Raw genomic sequence first — 18,820 nt, forward strand, 5'->3', positions numbered from 1 at the left:
GAGCTAGAAATGATCATAATGAGTGAGTTAACCCAGAAGCAGAAAGAATCAAATGGTATATACTCACTTATATCTGCATACTAGCCCAAGGGGCATGTCCCACGAAAGCCTTCACTTACCAGGAAACTGGGACAGAGGGGAAGGCATCCTATTGGGACTCTAAATGAGAGACGCATGGGAGAACAGCAAAACAAAAGGATCCAGAGGGTCCTAGAAATCTACAAGTAGAACAATATGATAGGCAGATTTGGGCCCAGGGGTCCCGCTCAAACTAAGGCACCAGCCAAGGACAATACAGGAGGTAAACTTTAAACCCCTTCCCAGATCTAGCCAATGGTCAGAATATTCTCCACAGTTGAGTGGAGAGTGTGATACGACTTTCTCACATACTCTGGTGCCTCACATTTGACCATGTCCCCTGGAGGGGGAGACCTGGTGGCACTCAGAGGAAGGACAGCAAGTAGCCAAGAAGAGACTTGATACCCTATGAGAATATATAGGGGGACGTAATCCCCCTCAGGAACAGTCATAGGGGAGGGGAATAATGGGAAAATGGGGGGGGGGAGGAATGGGAGGATACAAGGGATGGGATAAACATTGAGATGTAACAAGAATAAATTAATAAAAAAAAAAAAAAAAAAAAAAAAAAAGACACCATTCTTATAAGATCTGGGGGAAGTTAAGGTCCAGCAAGGGGTAAAAACTCAGTGTCTGTTACTGCAGTATAAACCCCGCTCAGTGCCTATAAGAACAGCAATGGAAGGTCATATTTGGACACTGCAGGGAGTAATTTTATGTGCCAACCTCTCTAAGATATAGTAACCAATTGTCTAATTAAAAACAAGTATGTATTGTGCCATAAAGTTGTTTAAATAAGATATTAACTTTTTTTGATATTAACATTTAAATCACATTGGATGCAGTGGCACAGGTCTTTTGTTTCAACACGTAGGAGGCTAAGATAGGAGGATTTTAAAATTTGAGGACAGTTTGAGCTGTATAGTGATTCTCTATTTAAAAATAACAACAATAAAAATGTTTAAGTGAGTCAACTTTGCATGAAGGAGATTACTTTCCATAATGTGAGGGGGGGGGTCTCACCCAAGATTAGTCAAAAACATTAAGTTCAAATATGAATGTTATTAGAATTTTCTCTTTGGGGAAACCAGGCAACATCCAACCCCTACTCACAAGGTACCAATGACAAACCAAAATTTAATTTCGCCAAAGTCAAACCTGAGGAAACAATGGACTTACTAGGGTTATTAACTGAGAAGTGAGTAAGGGGTTACAAGCAGCAGTGTGAATGATCTTAAAGCAGACACATCATAAGGTCTGTACCCAGGACAGATGTGTCGATGGGGTTACTTTCCTCTCATCCTCTGCAGCATATTTACTTTAGCACTCACCCCAAGACATTGAGGCCTTTTGTAATTAGGGCAAATTTGCATGCAACTGGTTCAGAGGTGTGAATGGGTACTCAAAGGAGGGCCCAATAGTCTTCTATGCTCCATCTTCTATGAGGGAATGTCAGCAGTCAACAAGTCTAGCTATGATAATTTCTTGCAAGTAGGCACAACTGAACTCATCAAGATGATGGCAGTTTGGCTCTGAGGATAGTCATATAAAATAACGTGCAAGTGTGCTTGTGACTAGAGAGTTTCTTATTCTGTCAAGTTGGTGATGAGATCAGGAAATTTTGAATGTCCCCTTAGTTAGATTTGATGGAGCTGATGTCATGTACAACACTCATTTCATCTACTACTTCAAACTCCAGGAAAGTCAACCTGAGATAGGAAGAGTCACTTCTTCAGGGCATTCAGCAAACTGGTGGTGCAACCAGGTACAACACTCAGAAGTCCTGACAATAACCATGAAAGAGAAGAAAGGAGAAAGGAAGAAATCAGGGTGTATGATAAGAGAAGCCTGGATTCCTATTGTATTTTTTCTGTGGGACAAGTGGTGAATAATTGTCCAAAAGCGGAGGGTCCCTCAGTACTAAATCACAAAATTGAAAATGATTAGTAGAGATGAGGGTTTTGTTGAAAAGTAAATTAGCTTTTTGATGGATTTCTCTAGGAGCAAGAAATCCATTGCACTCAGTACAACATCCATGGGCATTTCTACACTCTGGATTTTGTTGTTGTTGTTGCTTCTGCTGCTGCTGCTTGTGTGTGTGTGTGTGTGTGTGTGTGTGTGTGTGTGTGTGTGTGTGTGTGTGTATGAGTGTCTGTGTGCACACATATATGCGCATATGTGTATTCATGTGTGTGAATGAAGGTGAATACATGCTTTGGTGGATACATGGCACTTGGAGACAAACCTCAGGTGTGGGTCTTCCTTCCTACTGGGTTTGAGACACAGTCTCTGTTGTTTACTGCTAGGTACTCCAGGTTATCTAGCCTGCAAACTCTCAGGGATTCTCCCATTTCACCTTAGGATCACTAGGATTCTAGATGCACTCTATTGCGCCCCTCTTTACATGGGATCTTGATATACCAGCTCAGGTCCCCATGCTTGCATAGCAAATACTTTACCCACTGAGCCATATCCACAACCTGAGAACTGTTAAACCCAAGCTTTTACAGTCACAGTCACCAAAGTGTTTGTGTTTGTTAAAATAAAGATTCATTGTGCTTGCATCTGGACTAGATTTCCCTCTCTCTCCCATATTTGTTCAGAAACATTATGTTCCGTGAACAAACTAGATTAATCAATTAAAAATAGCACATGTTTATATAGCTTAACTCTGATAGGTTCACTAAAGCTTCCATGAGGTTGTGATAATTTTTTTCTTTTCAAATTGAATAGTTTATTAACATGGTAGTTGCTTTTTATCATGTGCGCACACACACTTGAACATTCAGAATGATCTGTCTGGGGAAAAAAGCTAACTATATCTAAGGGGAAAAATGAAAACAAAAACCATATAGGTTTTCATTATTGTAGGCAATTATGTCCATATCACATACAAAGCTATTGCTAAATCTGTTCAAGGAAGAAAAGTTTGAATGGAGCAAAATCTTTGGGAAAATTCAATAGTGGCATAGCAGAGCTCTCACTATAAGAAAGCTGACATAATGTGGACTTTTGCTTTGAATTTTCTTTGCAAAATATGGAGAGAGTTTTGTCAATGGGCAGAAAATAAGAGAATGCAGTATGAAGTAGGCTTCTGCCATCAATCTTCCTCACGGTATTGTGCAGGGTCATCAAGAAAATGTTGTAAATTCATAATTAGCATGCAATGTATCCAGATTAATATGTAAAAGTGTCTAACTTTCTTTGTATTCACTGTAATTATATAATGTCCACATTTTCCATTTAGGATGTGCTAGAGTAAATTTCCTGGAAATGTCACTGAACTTGTTAGTATTTATATATGTTGGAGATTGGCCTGGTGCTATGTATTTTGATACTAATTACTGGCTCCAAGATAAAGTTGCTGCCAGGATGAGCACATTATTACGTAGCACAAATATTGCTATGTATTTGCCTCTGTATTTGACAAATAAAAAGCCAATACCTGGGCAAGGCCAGAGGAAGATAGGCAAAGCAAACATTTGTGGGCTTGTGGGATAGAGAGGATCTTGGGTAGAAGAAACAGACTGGTACCAGAGAAGGAAGGAGGAGGAGAATCGTCATGGGATGGAAAAGAGCCATGTGGGCCCAGAGGAGCAACTCTGAAGTTCCACACGGAAAGAAATGACCCGGATGAACAACTTTAGCAAGCATTATGGGATTATGAATGGGAGGTAACCCGGATAGAAATTGTTAGAACAGATGGCATGGGATAGAAGATGGGAAATAATGGAAGGTAGTTTAGGAGATAGTATCTGCCATGCCCCAGGTAAAATAAGGCTATTCTAAAATATATCAAATGTCTTTGTCCTTATTGATTATGAAATCATGTTAAATAATATCATCATAATAATTATAAGCCTAGTAATAGACATTTATTAAGCCATGCTTTTAAAATAATAGCAACATGTATAAAATTAAGTTCATTCCAAATAACATCCTAGAGTTTCCTATGTTTAATGTCTGTTTCTGTTGAAGAAAAAGCATTTCATAATAAACTGACATATTTAAAATGGCAGTGTTCTACAAATGGCATATATTATTCCCAATGTTGTGGAGGCTTTCAGTGTATAACATTGTATGGAGTTTCCTCCTAGCAAAGCATCTCTCAGGGGCAGAAAACTGCTTTGTTCTTCCCACTTGGAACACTGCACAGCTCTGACCAATTCTTTAAAGCCTCCCATTTCTACCATCTTATATATCTACAGACTATATATATAATAGAAGTTTGGCTGATGAAACCTCTGCTACCGGAAGGTACATGTGAGCTCTTTTCTTGGTAACTTGCTGTGCACTATTTTCCTTAACAGAGATTGAAAACTGTTAAAAGTTGCTTCTGTTAGCTCACCATTCTCTTTTCCTTTTATATAATTTCTTCCAACTGATTGGGTGAACAGGTGGTTTAGATCTATTCACTCAATTATTTACTTACTGAGCAGTATATTGAATTTTTAGAGGGATTCTTTCCTGCTGTTGTCATACCTTTTTGATTTACAAAAGTAATGTAAGTTGGTGGTACAAGTGTAAACTATGTAAAAAAATGTATCATGACAAGAAGATTCCTTCACACTTCTAGCCACTAATCTCATGCCTTAGTTGCAATATTAGAAAACTTTTTTCTATATCATCTAGAAATGTTCTGTGTGTATATAAACATACATGTATATACAGACATATCTACACATATCTCCTTACATGTGTAATCTTTTGGAAAATAGATTGGAGTGTGCTACACGCAATATCATCTGTCTTCTTCCATTCATATCCTGGTATGTTTCCTGTGTCATCACATATAATCCTAAGTTTTACATGGCTTTTATATTGACATTGTTGAGAATGAACCACTTTGGATGCATACATTCAGTACTCATGTACTATGCAATTTGTATTCTTTTCTATTTTAGTGGCACTATACATTTCTATACTCTTACACTTTAAATACTCCAGTGACTTGAGACTTCTCCATGGAGATCAAGTTAACCTTCTTGCTTCTCTTCCCTGAAAATTCTATATTTACTCTGGCTGAAGATAATTCTCAAGAGACCTTCCCAACTAGTCTCCAGAGTAGAGTATTCTCCAACAATCTCAGTTTGTATTTTCTGGTTTCAACTCGTCAGCCAAAATTTTGCATGAGTGTGTGTGTGTGTGTGTGTGTGTGTGTGTGTGTGTGTGTGTGTGTGTAAAGTTATAGCAGTTGTGAGCCACTATATTTGAGTTTTGGGAACCTAACTTGATTTTTCCTTAAGATCTGCAGGTGTTCCTAACCACTGAGATATCTTTCCAGTGCCTAAAACTTAACACACAGACACAGACAGCAGCATGAACATGAGTATGGACATGGACACTGACATGAACATATAGACAGACAGGCAGACAGGCAGGAAAATACACACACACACACACACACACACACACACACACCTTTTTTGACAGCTCCTGTTTTAGTATTTTTTTGAACATGTAAAATATGACTCAAAGAACTATGAATTATAGTTCATCCTTATTTGGGTATTTTCTATACATTACACTGTCTTCATCATTTCTATTTTGTAATTCTAATTACAAACCCATAATGAAAGTGTGATAATTGTCTCTAAATGACAGGTAAAAGAAGATTAAAGAAACTGTCCAAGGTCACACAGCTAGCAGATAGAAGTCGAGTTTGTATCCAGATTGGTCTAACCATAAAACTATGTATTTAATTAGTATATGTACTGCCACCTTAAAGGAGCAAGTGGCCAGCAAGTTATGTAGAGAAGCTATGGCCTCTGTGAGCTAGATCTTGACAACACAGTGGGGCTGAATTCTCTCACATGGAAATGGCATTTTCTTAGAAGAGAGGCCATGGGTGGGACATGAGGGTAGAAGAGAAGCATTTCCTGAGTTGTAAAGTATTTCCCGTATTCTGTTGCTCATAGTTTTTCCTCTGTAATGCCATTATGAAGACCAAAGGCAGGATCAGTTAGCTAGCATACATAACTGTTTAATATCTTCATGTTCCAAATAAGATCGAGCTCTAGGCCTGTAGCTCCTACTCTGACACACAGCAGCAATAAGCAAAAGAATGAAAAAGATAGTTTTCAAGTCACCTACAGTGCTCTTCAATCTGTGTATGATTTCTGAATTCAAAAGTATTTGGATGAGACATCTAAGAGAAGGATCATGATAATTTCTTTTTCTGTTTCTGTCTGGAAGCCTCCAGCCCTGGTTTCTGTGTCTGCCTTAACTTAATGCTTAATGTAGCAATTCTGAATAAAACCGTGGGCCATGGAGAAGGGCCAGAATGTAAAGGTGGCAAGTTGGATGACCTAAATTCAATCCCCAGGACCCACATGTTGGAAAGAAAAAAACAAATTCCTACAAGGTGACCTCCATTCCCATTCTATGGTACTTACACACACACACACACACACACACACACACACACACACACACACACACACACACACACACACACCCTTAACTTATTAAACAAGTTTTGTAATGAAAAATAAAATAAATTAGAGTATGATTATAGTCCACTCACTCAATTGAACATTTCCTTTTTTGTTTTTTCTTTGGGTATTTTTGCTGTTGTTGTTTATCGTGTGTGTGTGTGTGTGTGTGTGTGTGTGTGTGTGTGTGTGTGTGTGTGTGTGTGTGTGTTTGTGTGTCTGTGTCTCTGTGTGTGCATGCTATCATGCACTTGTGGAGTAGAAGCCAGTTCTTTCCGTTTACCATTTGAGTTCCAAGGATTGAACTCAGCAGCACATGCGTTTACCACCTGAGCCATCTTGTTGGCCTATACTGACCATTTTTTTGTCCTTTCGTATCCAAAATAAAGGTCATTATAGATGTCAGGTAAATGTTCCTTATTTCTTTACTATGTGGTAGAAATTGAGTTGCAACAGTGTTTGACTTTATTGTTTTTTAATAATTGTTTTATTTTATTTCCATTACTGTAAAATAAATCTGAAATCTGGAAAGGGAAAGACCAGTAAAAGTTGTCCTGAATTGAGCATTTCCAATAATAAATGCTCAGATGGTGTGTTTATTCCTGTTCCAACTTAATTCAGTTCAATGAATATTTGTTGAATTCCTGCTGTGAAAAAGATAAAGAATGAATAAGGCATGGATCTTACTCTCCAGGAGTTCGCAATCTAATGGAAAATCGACTTGTACACTGTTAATTCTCATACAAAGAAGACAATAATAAAGCCTATACAGAAATTTAAACAAGGTGCTATGGGAGTATTTGAAGAGTAAAAATTGATTCTAATTAGGGAATCTGGAAAGATGCTGTTTGAAAGAGGCTTTTGAGTTTGCTCATAAAGGACTGTGGGGATTATTATAGGAAGACATTGAGACAAAAGGTGCTCTAGGCTAAGGAGCCCATCATTCCAGGTGTATAGTTCCGGGCTTGGTGATTGTCACAGTGGTGTGCAGGACAGAATGAAATATGATTGAGACAGTAATCTATTTTAAGAAGACTCTTGAGCCCTGGGCTAACATGCCTCTGAATGATACAGCAGTCTTTCCTATCAGTGTATTGCTCTTTGCTTACTAGCTGTGTCCTTGTACGGACACTATTTTTTCCTAGTAGCATTTATTTCCTATTGAAGATTCTGTATGTGAGAAGTTCTTGATATTAAAAACACACACCAGATGAGGTTGATTTAAACATCTCCAATATATCAATAACACATTCATTTCTCTCTCCAACAGCATATTTAACCACATATGCTTTGTATAACATTGACTAAGATTATACTCTTTCTTGAAATAACCCAAGAGAGGTTATTCATGCTGACGATGGCATCTGGAATTTATCCTATTCTATCATCTGTTCCACTCAGCCCTCGGTTTGATAGAAACCCTAAGTTTCTCTTTACTGGCTCTACTTATTGTCTCTCCTTGGTATTCCTCTAAGAATGCCAGATTAAATTCTATTACATACTTCTGTTTGAAAGACAGGATAGTCAAATGTGAGGCACCTAACAAGAATAAATTAATAAAAAAAATAAGGGGGAGACCTGGTGGCACTCAGAGGAAGGACAGCAAGTAGCCAAGAAGAGACTTGATACCCTATGAGAATATATAGGGGGACGTAATCCCCCTCAAGAACAGTCATAGGGGAGGGGAATAATGGAAAAATGGGGGGGGGGGGAGGAATGGGAGGATACAAGGGATGGGATAAACATTGAGATGTAACAAGAATAAATTAATAAAAAAAAAAAAGAAAGACAGGATAGCTTTAATCCATCCATATTTGCTATTCAGTTTGTCATACTGTCACAAGCAAGAGTTAGCTTTGTTTGGGATGATTTGTGCTTGAGGAAACCATACTGACTACTGTTTATGACTAAGAATTTCCCCTAGATACTCATCAATGATGGCCTTGAGAATTGCCCTCACTGCTTACCAGATATTGAAATTAAATTTATGAGTTTAATTCCCTGTGTTCCCTGGGGATTAAACAAAAAGAATAACGGAACAAGACAGTTTAATGAGTCACAGCATCTATTCCCTAATAATCAATGTGATAAAGAAAAATATTTTACAAGGAAACAAATTTCATTTTTACCTTTTCAATGATTATTACAAAAATTAGCAAAAATAAGATTTTTGAAACATTAAAAGACATCCTTTGTCCTTTAAAACTATTTATTTATTGCACTCACACATATTTTGAAGTGCTATAACAGATGCCTAGAAAATGTTAATCCACTAGTTTATAATCTTTACTTTGTGTCAGCAACTGGAAATTTCTTCTTTTTATATTCAAATTTGTTGCACCCTTGAAAAATAGCCCAATAATGATACTTTTTAAAAGGTTATTTTATAAGCACTGTCAGTGGGACATATGCTAAAGTATTTTTTTTCAAGTTGTTCAGGCAACCTGCTTGCTAAATTGTGGTTAACTGTTTAAACTGACCTAAGGCTTGCCATAAGAAGGCTATCAGTGGACCACAATATCTTTAAATTTTGCAAATGAGCAGCAATAGACTGATGTGCATTTCTATATTTTTAAAAGGATGGCTGCATAAAGCACTGAATAGCATCAGGAGCTTTAGTGGAGTTTGGGTTCCATTTTCTGCCATACAACACTCTGCCTGTTACTGAGACTAAGAATATCTAGAACTATCAGTTTTCATGTGTCATTGTACTAGTGATACTTTCTCTGAACTAATTTGGATGTAGCAAATGGCATACTAATGCTACAGTCTATATTCTTGAGATTTATTGGAAAGAACAGAGCTTTCTTTTCATTTTTAAAGTGGTACCACCCAATTTCCCATAACTTGGTCTAAAAATCAAATGATGTTATGATTTCTTATGTTGTACAATCTTCAGTAGATATAGTGGGTATTGTCCTAGGGCTTTACTGCCATGATAAAACACCATGATCGAAGAAACTTAGGAGGAAAGAACTTATTTCATTTTACAAGTCTCAGGTTACAATCTGTTACCGAGGGAAGTCAGGGCAGGAATGTGGAAGTAGAAGATGAAGCAGAGGCCATGAAGGCATATTGTTATTGGCTTGCACATCATGTTTTGTTCAGCCTGATTTCTTATGCCATTGAAAATTATACACACAGGGTAGCACAGTCGCTTCTGGGAACGGCCCATCTACATTAATCATTAATTAAGAAAATGCCCGACTGGGTGGTAGTGGTGCATGCTTTTAATTACAGCACTTGGGACTCAAGTAGATCTGTGTGAATTTGAGGCCAGCCTGATCTATAGAGCGAGTTCTGAGACAGCCAGGGCTACAAAGAGAAATCCTGTCTCGAAAAACAAAAACAAAAACAAAGAAAATGTCCCACAAGCTTGTCCACATACCAATCTAGTGGGAGGACTTTTCTCAGTTAAAGGTCTCTCTTTCTGAATGACTGTATCCTGTGTTAAGCTGACATTAAAACCAGCCAGCACAGGCATTTTGGAAGCTGCTCTGTGGTGCCTTTTGGTATGTTGCTTGGCATGACTATAGTACATGGAGTATTTCATTGTTATTTGTTTGTTTGTTAATTCATTGGTATGAGTGCTTTTTATTCAAAGACTGTCATCCAGGATGTAACAGTTAGTGTTATTTGTCAACGTGAGAGTATAAGGAGTCACCTAGAAATAAGCCTCCAGACATACTTTTGAGAGATTTCTTTAGGTTATATTTTAGCCTGTAGTCCACCCTGTGAGGTATTATCTTGATTAGGTCAATTTAGGAAGACCAATCCAATTAGGGTAGAACCATTCCTGGAGTGCAGACCATGGACTGTATAAAAAGGAGAAAATGAACTGACCACAAGTAGGATTTAATACATACGGGTTGGTTTGGTTTGTTCTAACTATGGCTACAACATGACTGGCTGCCTCCTCAGGCTCCTTCTGTTGTAACTTCTGTGCCCGGATGGACTGTAACCTCAAACTGAGCCAGAATAAACCAGTTCACCCTTAAGTTATTTTTGCCAGAGTATTTTGTAGCACAAATAGGAAAGGTAATTAAGATATAGTCAGTCTATGCAGCAATCAAACAATGGGCAAGCACCCCACTCTGTAATCTCATTCTGGCATGATATTTAGGATGAGAGAACATTCATTAGTTACCTAACAACTTGGCAGGAATGAATTCCAAATCTGACATATCATGGTTTCACTTTTCACTAATGTGTTTCTGTAAGCCCATGTGAACTTAGGATTTGTTAGTGGGAGGGAAGCTGTGGGTTTCAGAAGCACTAGATGGCATTTGAACAAACCATTCCATTTGCAGTGAGGTAGAACGCCTTCATCTGAGTCTGTCACATATTCTGTTCTCTGTGTGAACACAGTGAGCGTCTTCTGTCACATTTTTCTGATATTTGCTCTGCAAATAAGCTGCACAGAGTCCATGCAACTCTTTTGAATAAGCTTTCAGGCATTACCTGCCTGCTGTGCTCCTGTGGAGGGGTGGCAGTAATCTGTGCTAAGATAAATGGGAGCTTCTTTGGATAAGAAGTAAGTGCAGTGAAGTAAAAGTGGCTGCAAGATTTAATGCTTCCACAAGTAATTTTTGGAGTGGAAATCTGGCATTTAATCAAATACAGGGACATTATGTAAATTTAATGCAACACACTAGTAATTTTATTATTTCCTTTTCATTTGACAATGCTTAGATACAAGTTGAGCTTGGAATTGTATAGGTAAAGCACTGCTCATTGGAGGTGCATTAAGGAATATGTACTGTGAAAATGAGATAAGACTTTTATTCTTGTTATTGGATGTTATTCTTGTACATGTGCAGGTGTCCACAAGAAGGTTTTAGAATATGTGCCTGTCAATGTCCCATCATTCTCAAATCTCCAGTGAACTCTGAAGTCCTTGTGTGGAATAGACTGTTAAATGCTCTTGTGTCAAATAGAAGCCTTTACAATGAGTAAATGTGTTCCAGACCCTTCTTAACATATGGCTCTTCACATTTATGGTCACTAGGATGCTATGTGAAATTGAATCATTTATGCCATACAAGTTTCCTTGAAACTGACGATAGTATTTTCCTTCATCAACAATAGTTTTGACTGGTACTTAATAGTTGCAAGGAAACTGATGATCCCAAATAATGTAAATTGTTTATTACCATATTACTGTTAATATTACGAGACTATTCAAGAAAAAAATTAGCTGGTCAAGATTTCCTGAAAGTCACATGGTCTTTTAAAAAATTTATATGTATACAGTGTTCTGCCTACATGCATGTCTACATGCCAGAAAAGAGCACCAGATCTCATTATGGATGGGTGTGAGCCACCATGTGGTTGCTGGGATTTGAACTCAGGACCTTTGGAAGAGCAGCCGGTGCTTTTAACCTCTGAACCATCTCTCCAGCCCAGTCACATGGTCTTTTTTACCTTGTGAATCACAGTAATGATTATGTGTAAATGAAAATAACAGTGTCTAGTGACTTATGTGTGATCTATGGACTGACATAACAAAGGAGAACAGGGGAAGATATGACAGCACATTGAAATAAACTTTCTAAGGTAGAAGAAAAGGCAAGTTTGGAAATTTTTCCTTCCTTCACTTCTCTGTTTTACTTCCCTTGCTTTTTCTTATCATTTTTGGAAAAAAAAACCTCTGAAACTATCTCTTCTCCTTCAGACAGAGGCTTCAGGAGATGTTCAATCTACACTTGGACCACGGAAGCTACTGGGTAAACAGGGCATCTTTACTTTAGTGTTAGTCTCTCACATTTAGAAATATGCAGCAGTAACTTGTAATGGAAGCCTTCTTAGAGTGTTGCATATTCCAATGAAGCTTTTCTTAATAGCTCCTCTGCTCATAATATGGCTTCCTCAGGGGTGGATGAAAGTGAAAATTAGTGTGCATTATGACACAGTTTCCCATGAAGTGCAATATCTGTTTTCTGCATAACAATGGCAACTCAGTTTTGCTATCTTAAAATGAATTTAATAATCATTATCTACTTCCACCCACAGGTTCAGGTAAGAAAATATATCAAGAATCATGACAATATGAAAAAGCTGACATTGCTGTGACAAAATATAGTAATTTGACCAAAACACATGATTTTAGGAAAAAGACTCATGTCTTTGACTTTAATTTTTCTACTGATGTATGCCATAAGTAGCCATCTACCTATTCACTCATTTACTCAATAAAAAATCCAAAGATATGCCCATCACCATGTTAGGCATTGGAGATACAAAGATGAAAAGACATTTTCCTTTCTTTTGAAAGAGCTTATAAAAGTGCCCCATATTTGACCACGTCCCCTGGAGGGGGAGACCTGGTGGCACTCAGAGGAAGGATAGCAGGCTACCAAAAAGAGACCTGATACCCTATGAGCATATACAGGGGGAGGAAATCCCCCTCAGTCACAGTCATAGGGGAGGTGAGTAAGGGGAAAATGGGAAGGAGGGAGGAATGGGAGGATACAAGGGAGGGGATAACCATTGAGATGTAATAAGAATAAATTAATAAAATAAAATTTAAAAAAATTTAGGGCAACTAACAGAAGAACGCAGACCATGGAGGCATTCAGTGAAACTTGCACTCAGTAGCTTGAGGCAGAGATGTGATTATTTTTTGCTTTAACCAAAGACAAATACATATGATTGTCTCATTATAACCTTGTCATGAAAGTCCTGGAGAGAATAAGAATAAGAGGGATATATCTAAATATAAGAAAGGCAGTTAATTTCAAGCAAGCCAAAGCCAATTTCATTCTAAAGAGAGAAAAACATAAAGCATTTCGCTAAAACCAGGAAGAAGAGTACGATGTCTTCTCTCTATATAACTGTTCAATGCAGTGCTTGATATATTAGCTAGAGTAATAAGACCACTTGTTGCAGGATATTTGATCCCATTGTAAACCCCAAGACTGTGAACTGTAAAAATCCGTTTATCGTTTGGTGTGGCTCAGCCCTTATACCTTTAATCCCAGAGCTTCCTGTACACAGCGTTAAATAAAGTTAACCTTAGCTCAGAGAGGCAAAGAAAGAACCCAGCTAACCTTCCAATGCAGCTGATGGCCCAGAAGGAAAAAGCCAAGAGCCAAAAGGCCAGAAGCCCTTTCTTCTTCTCTACGCTGTCTGAAATACCATTCTTTCAATATCACCCTTTTCTGTTTATTCCCTGTCAGTTGGTTTCTTGATCTAGGGATAGCATTATTTAATCATGTTACACAAATATTCTGCAACAACAACTAAAGGAGATCAAGGGGATACAAATAGGAAGTGAAGAAGTCAATGTGTCTTTATTTGCAGATGATACGATTGTATACATAAATGACCCTAACATCTCCACCAAAAAACTTTCACTGCTGATAAACATTTTCAGTAAAATAGCTCTATACAAAATTAACATACACAAAATAAGCCTTCTTATACATAAATGACAGACTGATAAAGAAATCAGAGAAACAATATCTTTCATTCACAATAGCCTCAAAAAATATCTAGAGATTACTCTAACCAAGTCAGTGAAAGATTTGTATAATAAAAACTTCGGCCGGGCATGGTGGCACACGCCTCTAATCCCAACACTCAAGAGGCAGAGGCAGGCAGATCTCTGTGAGTTCGAGGCCAGCCTGGTCTACAAAGTAAGTCAAGGACAGCCAAGGCTACACAGAGAAACCCTGTCTCAGAAAAACCAAAACCAAAAATAAAATAAAATAAAAACTTCAATTCTTTGAAGAAAGAAGTCAAAGAAGATATCAGAAGATGGAAAGATCTCCCATGCTTATGGATCCATAGGATTTACATAGTAAAGATGGCTATCTTATCAAAAGCTGTCTACAGATTCAATGCAATATTTATCAAAATCCCAGTGCAATTCTTCACAGAAATGGAAAAAATTAAACTTCATATGTAAATGCAAAAGCAGGGATAGCCAAAAATAGTCCTAAATAATAAAAGAACTGTATTACTCTTAATAGCTGAGTAATATCCCATTCCAATTTTCAAGTAGTGTTACAGATCTATAGTAAGAAAACAGCATGGTATTGGCATAAGAACAGAGGAGCTGGGGGCTGGAGAGATGGCTCAGAGGTTAAGAGCGCTGCCTGCTCTTCCAAAGGTCCTGAGTTCAATTCCCAGCAACCACATGGTGGCTCACAGCCATCTAGAATGTGATCTGGTGCTCTCTTCTGGTGTGCACGTGTACATGCAGACAGAATACTGCATACATAATAATAAATGAACAAATCTTTAAAAGAAAACAGAGGAGCTGATCAATGGAATAGAATTAAAGAACCAGACTTAATTCTATGCACTGATGAACACCTGATTCATCAGTTAATGCATATTTAGTTTTTTCCAATTGCTGGCTATTATGAATAGATGGGTGTTTTGGCTTCTTTGCAAAAAAAAAAAAAAAAGGCTATGAAAATGGATGTCACCAGATGTAAAACAGAGAAATTTACAGAAACTTGGTTTGTCTCAGACCTTGCAAGGACAGCTTAAGTCTGACCTCTGTAAGTCCTGCTTTTTTCGGAAACCATGCTCTTGTAACCGCCCCCCCCACACTCTTTTTCCACAAAACAGCTTCAGTGGCTATGCATTGCTGTACATGTGGCTACAGATGCTGCTTAGCTCTGCCCTACACCTCCCTCTAGTCCATAAAGGGCCTCAGTGGTAGTAGCAACTGTGGCAGAGATGGAGCAGCCTGGTTCCTTTGAGTCATCTGCTGAGGCAACTTAAAACTACACCCTGGGCCGGCAAAGGGAATAATATAAACAGTACATGGTTTGGTGGGATAAAGAATCAGAGCTTTCCCACCATCTTGATTAAGGGAAGCCAGATGGCTGGCAGCCATCTTTGTTATGGGGAACACATATGGCTTCATCACCACCTTAACTAAGGATGTCAAGAATGCTCATGCACCAAAAGTATCTTACTGACAGCCAAATTTTGTAATAGGTTTTAAAGGCATTACACTACTGTTAGAGCTTGGTTTTACCTTTCAAAAATTATGGGTATGCTTTATGTTTTCACTCTTAAAAGGTACTTTACTTTAATATTACAAAAGGGACTCAATTATTGTGAACTGTTAAAAATAATTAAGAAATGCAAGTTGGTAGTCAGCTACTTTATTAATAATTATAATTTTAATGTGTTCAGAAATATATTTGAAGTCATGCTAAGAACAGACACAATTAATTAAAAGAATAAACCTTATTTAGCTTCCTGTTTTATGATTGCAAGGTATCATTCAGAACACATGACTAAAAACAGACAAGAATTCTTTAACTTGGATATGCTTAGTAGGTAGTAGCCCTCAAATCTGTCAGATAATCTGGTGAATGTGACATTTCTGATTTTAAGCTTACCATAACAGACAAAGACTTCCATATCCTAACAGTAAACCCCCTTCCAAGGTCTACAAGAAGATATGGACACAACTACAAAGGATTCCACCTAGATCATGGTATGCAAACTACTGAGAAAGTCTGCCCCAATGACTCACCTGCTGGTAGGGCCCAGCCTGAATAATGAATGAACAGAAAACCAGAGAATTAATTGCCACAAGGTAAGTGGCAATTACCTTTAAGGACAGTCTCTCCCATGTTCCTTCTCCACAGAAAAAGCCTCTCTTCTTCTGGGCCTAATGGCCAAAGACTACTACCCACAGTGCTGAGGAGACCACAGGAGTCTGACACAACTGTCTAGGTAGTGAACTTTGGACTAGTCTCTGTAATTTTAATTGACACATAGGCTATTTAGATTACAATTTATCTTTGTCAGGTCTCTAATGAGTTTAAAGATTAAACTAGTGGGAAAAAGTAACTTTTTCTATTTCCTTTATCTATAGGAACTCACTTTACAGTGAACGCTCCTAGTAACCAACCACCTGTGTCTCATGGTGAATAATTGGATAGAAAAAAGTGTAAAGTTTATGTAAGGTCTGAGGATACAAAATCTTAAGTTATAGACTCTAAGAAAGTACTTGAGGGTTTGAGAAGGTGTCTTCAGGTTGGTAAATGCAAAGTGATTTAAGGTATATAAGAGGAATGAAAATTGCTTCATATTTCTTCCTGTCACTGTGCTACTGTTGTGGTAAGACATCAAATATCAGATCTTTAACATTAATCAATAGATTTCTAATAGGTTATTTGTTGAACTCTACACATCCACTATCATAGTCACAAGCCCAAGATTTTAAATTGTTTCCCAAGCTTCTACTATGACACAAGGGTGTGAGTCTATTGCGTTCTCTACAATGTGGATTTCAGTACAGATCACAAACAATGGTGATGCTAACATTTCTAAAACTTATCCCTTTTGTCAACTTTAAAAGATTCTTGTAAGCATCAGGGAGTCCACTCAAATCCACCTCTCACAGATCAAATGGACTCCAAATAAGTACTGTCAATCAACAGTCTGTTTCCCCACCTGCTAACCCTGAGAGTGGGAGGGTGGTATCCCTCCCCATTTCCCTGGTTTTGGGATTCCCCTACCCCAACTGCCAAGATCACAGGCCTCAAAGTTTCAAATGTACATCCAAGAAAAATCTTTTCTTCCTAAACTCCTTAAATTTATCTTCTGACCAGTGTGTGTGTGTGTGTGTGTGTGTGTGTGTGTGTGTGTGTGTGTGTGTGTGCATTTTGCCAAGTCCAGATGTTTCCTCAAAACCTACATCCAGGACAGCTCCAAAGTGGCTACCTAGAGGTGCTCTGGTCCAGCCTCACAAACTGCTTTAACTGTTCCTAAAACTCCCTAACCCCAGATGGTCCTGCAGAGCTTTCACAGCAGCCTGCACTTCCTGGATCTGGTCAACATTGCATTCATTATTGGGTCAGTTCCCAATAGTCATAAACAATTATATCATCCCTTATTCAGTTATTATCAGTGAAAGGCCTGGATGTTGGGATTTAGACCTGACACAAGTGGTGGAGGTTCCTCATTAACATACCAAAGTGGACCTGGCCTCCAGGTTCTCCCAGCATCCCTCAGTTCCTACTCTGTTATGGGACATAGCTGGCATACTCTGCCCTCTATGCTGAACTTTCCAGGTCAGGGGCTGGGCTTCCTGTCACCCAGAAGCTCTTCACTATATACTCTGTTGGACCCTGATTATAATGTTGAAGTCTGGCATTACCGGATAGCCCCTGAGCTCAGTGATAAATGACAGACTCCCTTCCTTAGCTGGGTTCTCTCCTCAGTGTCACATAGCCCTCAGGGAGATTACAGGCCCAACCCTTTCTTGATAAGAAACCCATTTAATGTGTACCTGGGGCTTCCTGGAGATACTCTTCCCCCATGCTAATGACTTGTCTTGGTACCTTAGCTTTCAGCCAATTGCCTTTTTCATACTTTTAAACATATTTGGATTTCTTCCCCCTCCCTTTTGCCCATAGGATAATTAAGTACTGAGTTGCCCTTCTTATGATAGGACTGTACTGCTGCATGTAAATGAAGTATCTCTGGCACCCCTAACCCCAGAGTCAAACACATTCACCCTCGAAACCTTTCCCACTGCCCAAGGTTTATAATGTCTGTGATTCAGGAAATAAACAAGCCATCACCGTCTATTTCAACAAATATCATCTGAGACCTGTCATTTCTTATGGGGAAAGTGGGCTTCCCTCCTCCTTGAAGGATTCATCACTGGATTCCCTGGCTTGTCTTCCAACCAAGCAGCCATAGAGGTTTAGGTCTCTGAAGTCTGCTTCACAGCCATGAGCTGCTGACCACCAAAGAGCAGCCCTGGACTTGTATTCTGGCTGTGAACTAACCAGGCACAGGAATTTGCCTGCACCTTCTGCCTTTAGCATGTTGACTTAACCAAAGAGCTGTAACACTGTGGTATCTCCGGAGTTTCCAGTGCCACCTGGAGCTGGAAATCTCATTAAAAAGAACTAATTGTCACATAGTGGAAAAACCTTTTTCCACACCCCTGGAGAGATAGGGAGTTTGGGCATGGACCCCTCTCTGCGAGCTCTACCCATTCCTGGGTGAAGAGGAACCTGGAAATCCAAGGTTCCACCCATTCCTCTCCAGAAGTCAGCAATGCACAGACAGTTCCCCAAGAGACAGCTTTAGGTGGCAGCCCAGCAGCAGCTGGAAATATGGAATGACAATAATACAGATATTTTGGTTCCCTTCCTCCTCTGCATCTCTCTCTCTCTCTCTCTCTCTCTCTCTCTCTCTCTCTCTCTCTCTCTCTCTCTCTCTCTCTCTCTCTCCCCTCCTCCTCCTCCTTCTTCTCCCTCTGCATGTGCATGCTGTTTCTTTCTTTCTTTCTTTCTTTCTTTCTTTCTTTCTTTCTTTCT

This window comes from Acomys russatus, chromosome X, assembly GCF_903995435.1.
Source record: "Acomys russatus chromosome X, mAcoRus1.1, whole genome shotgun sequence".
Classification (NCBI taxonomy): domain Eukaryota; kingdom Metazoa; phylum Chordata; class Mammalia; order Rodentia; family Muridae; genus Acomys; species Acomys russatus.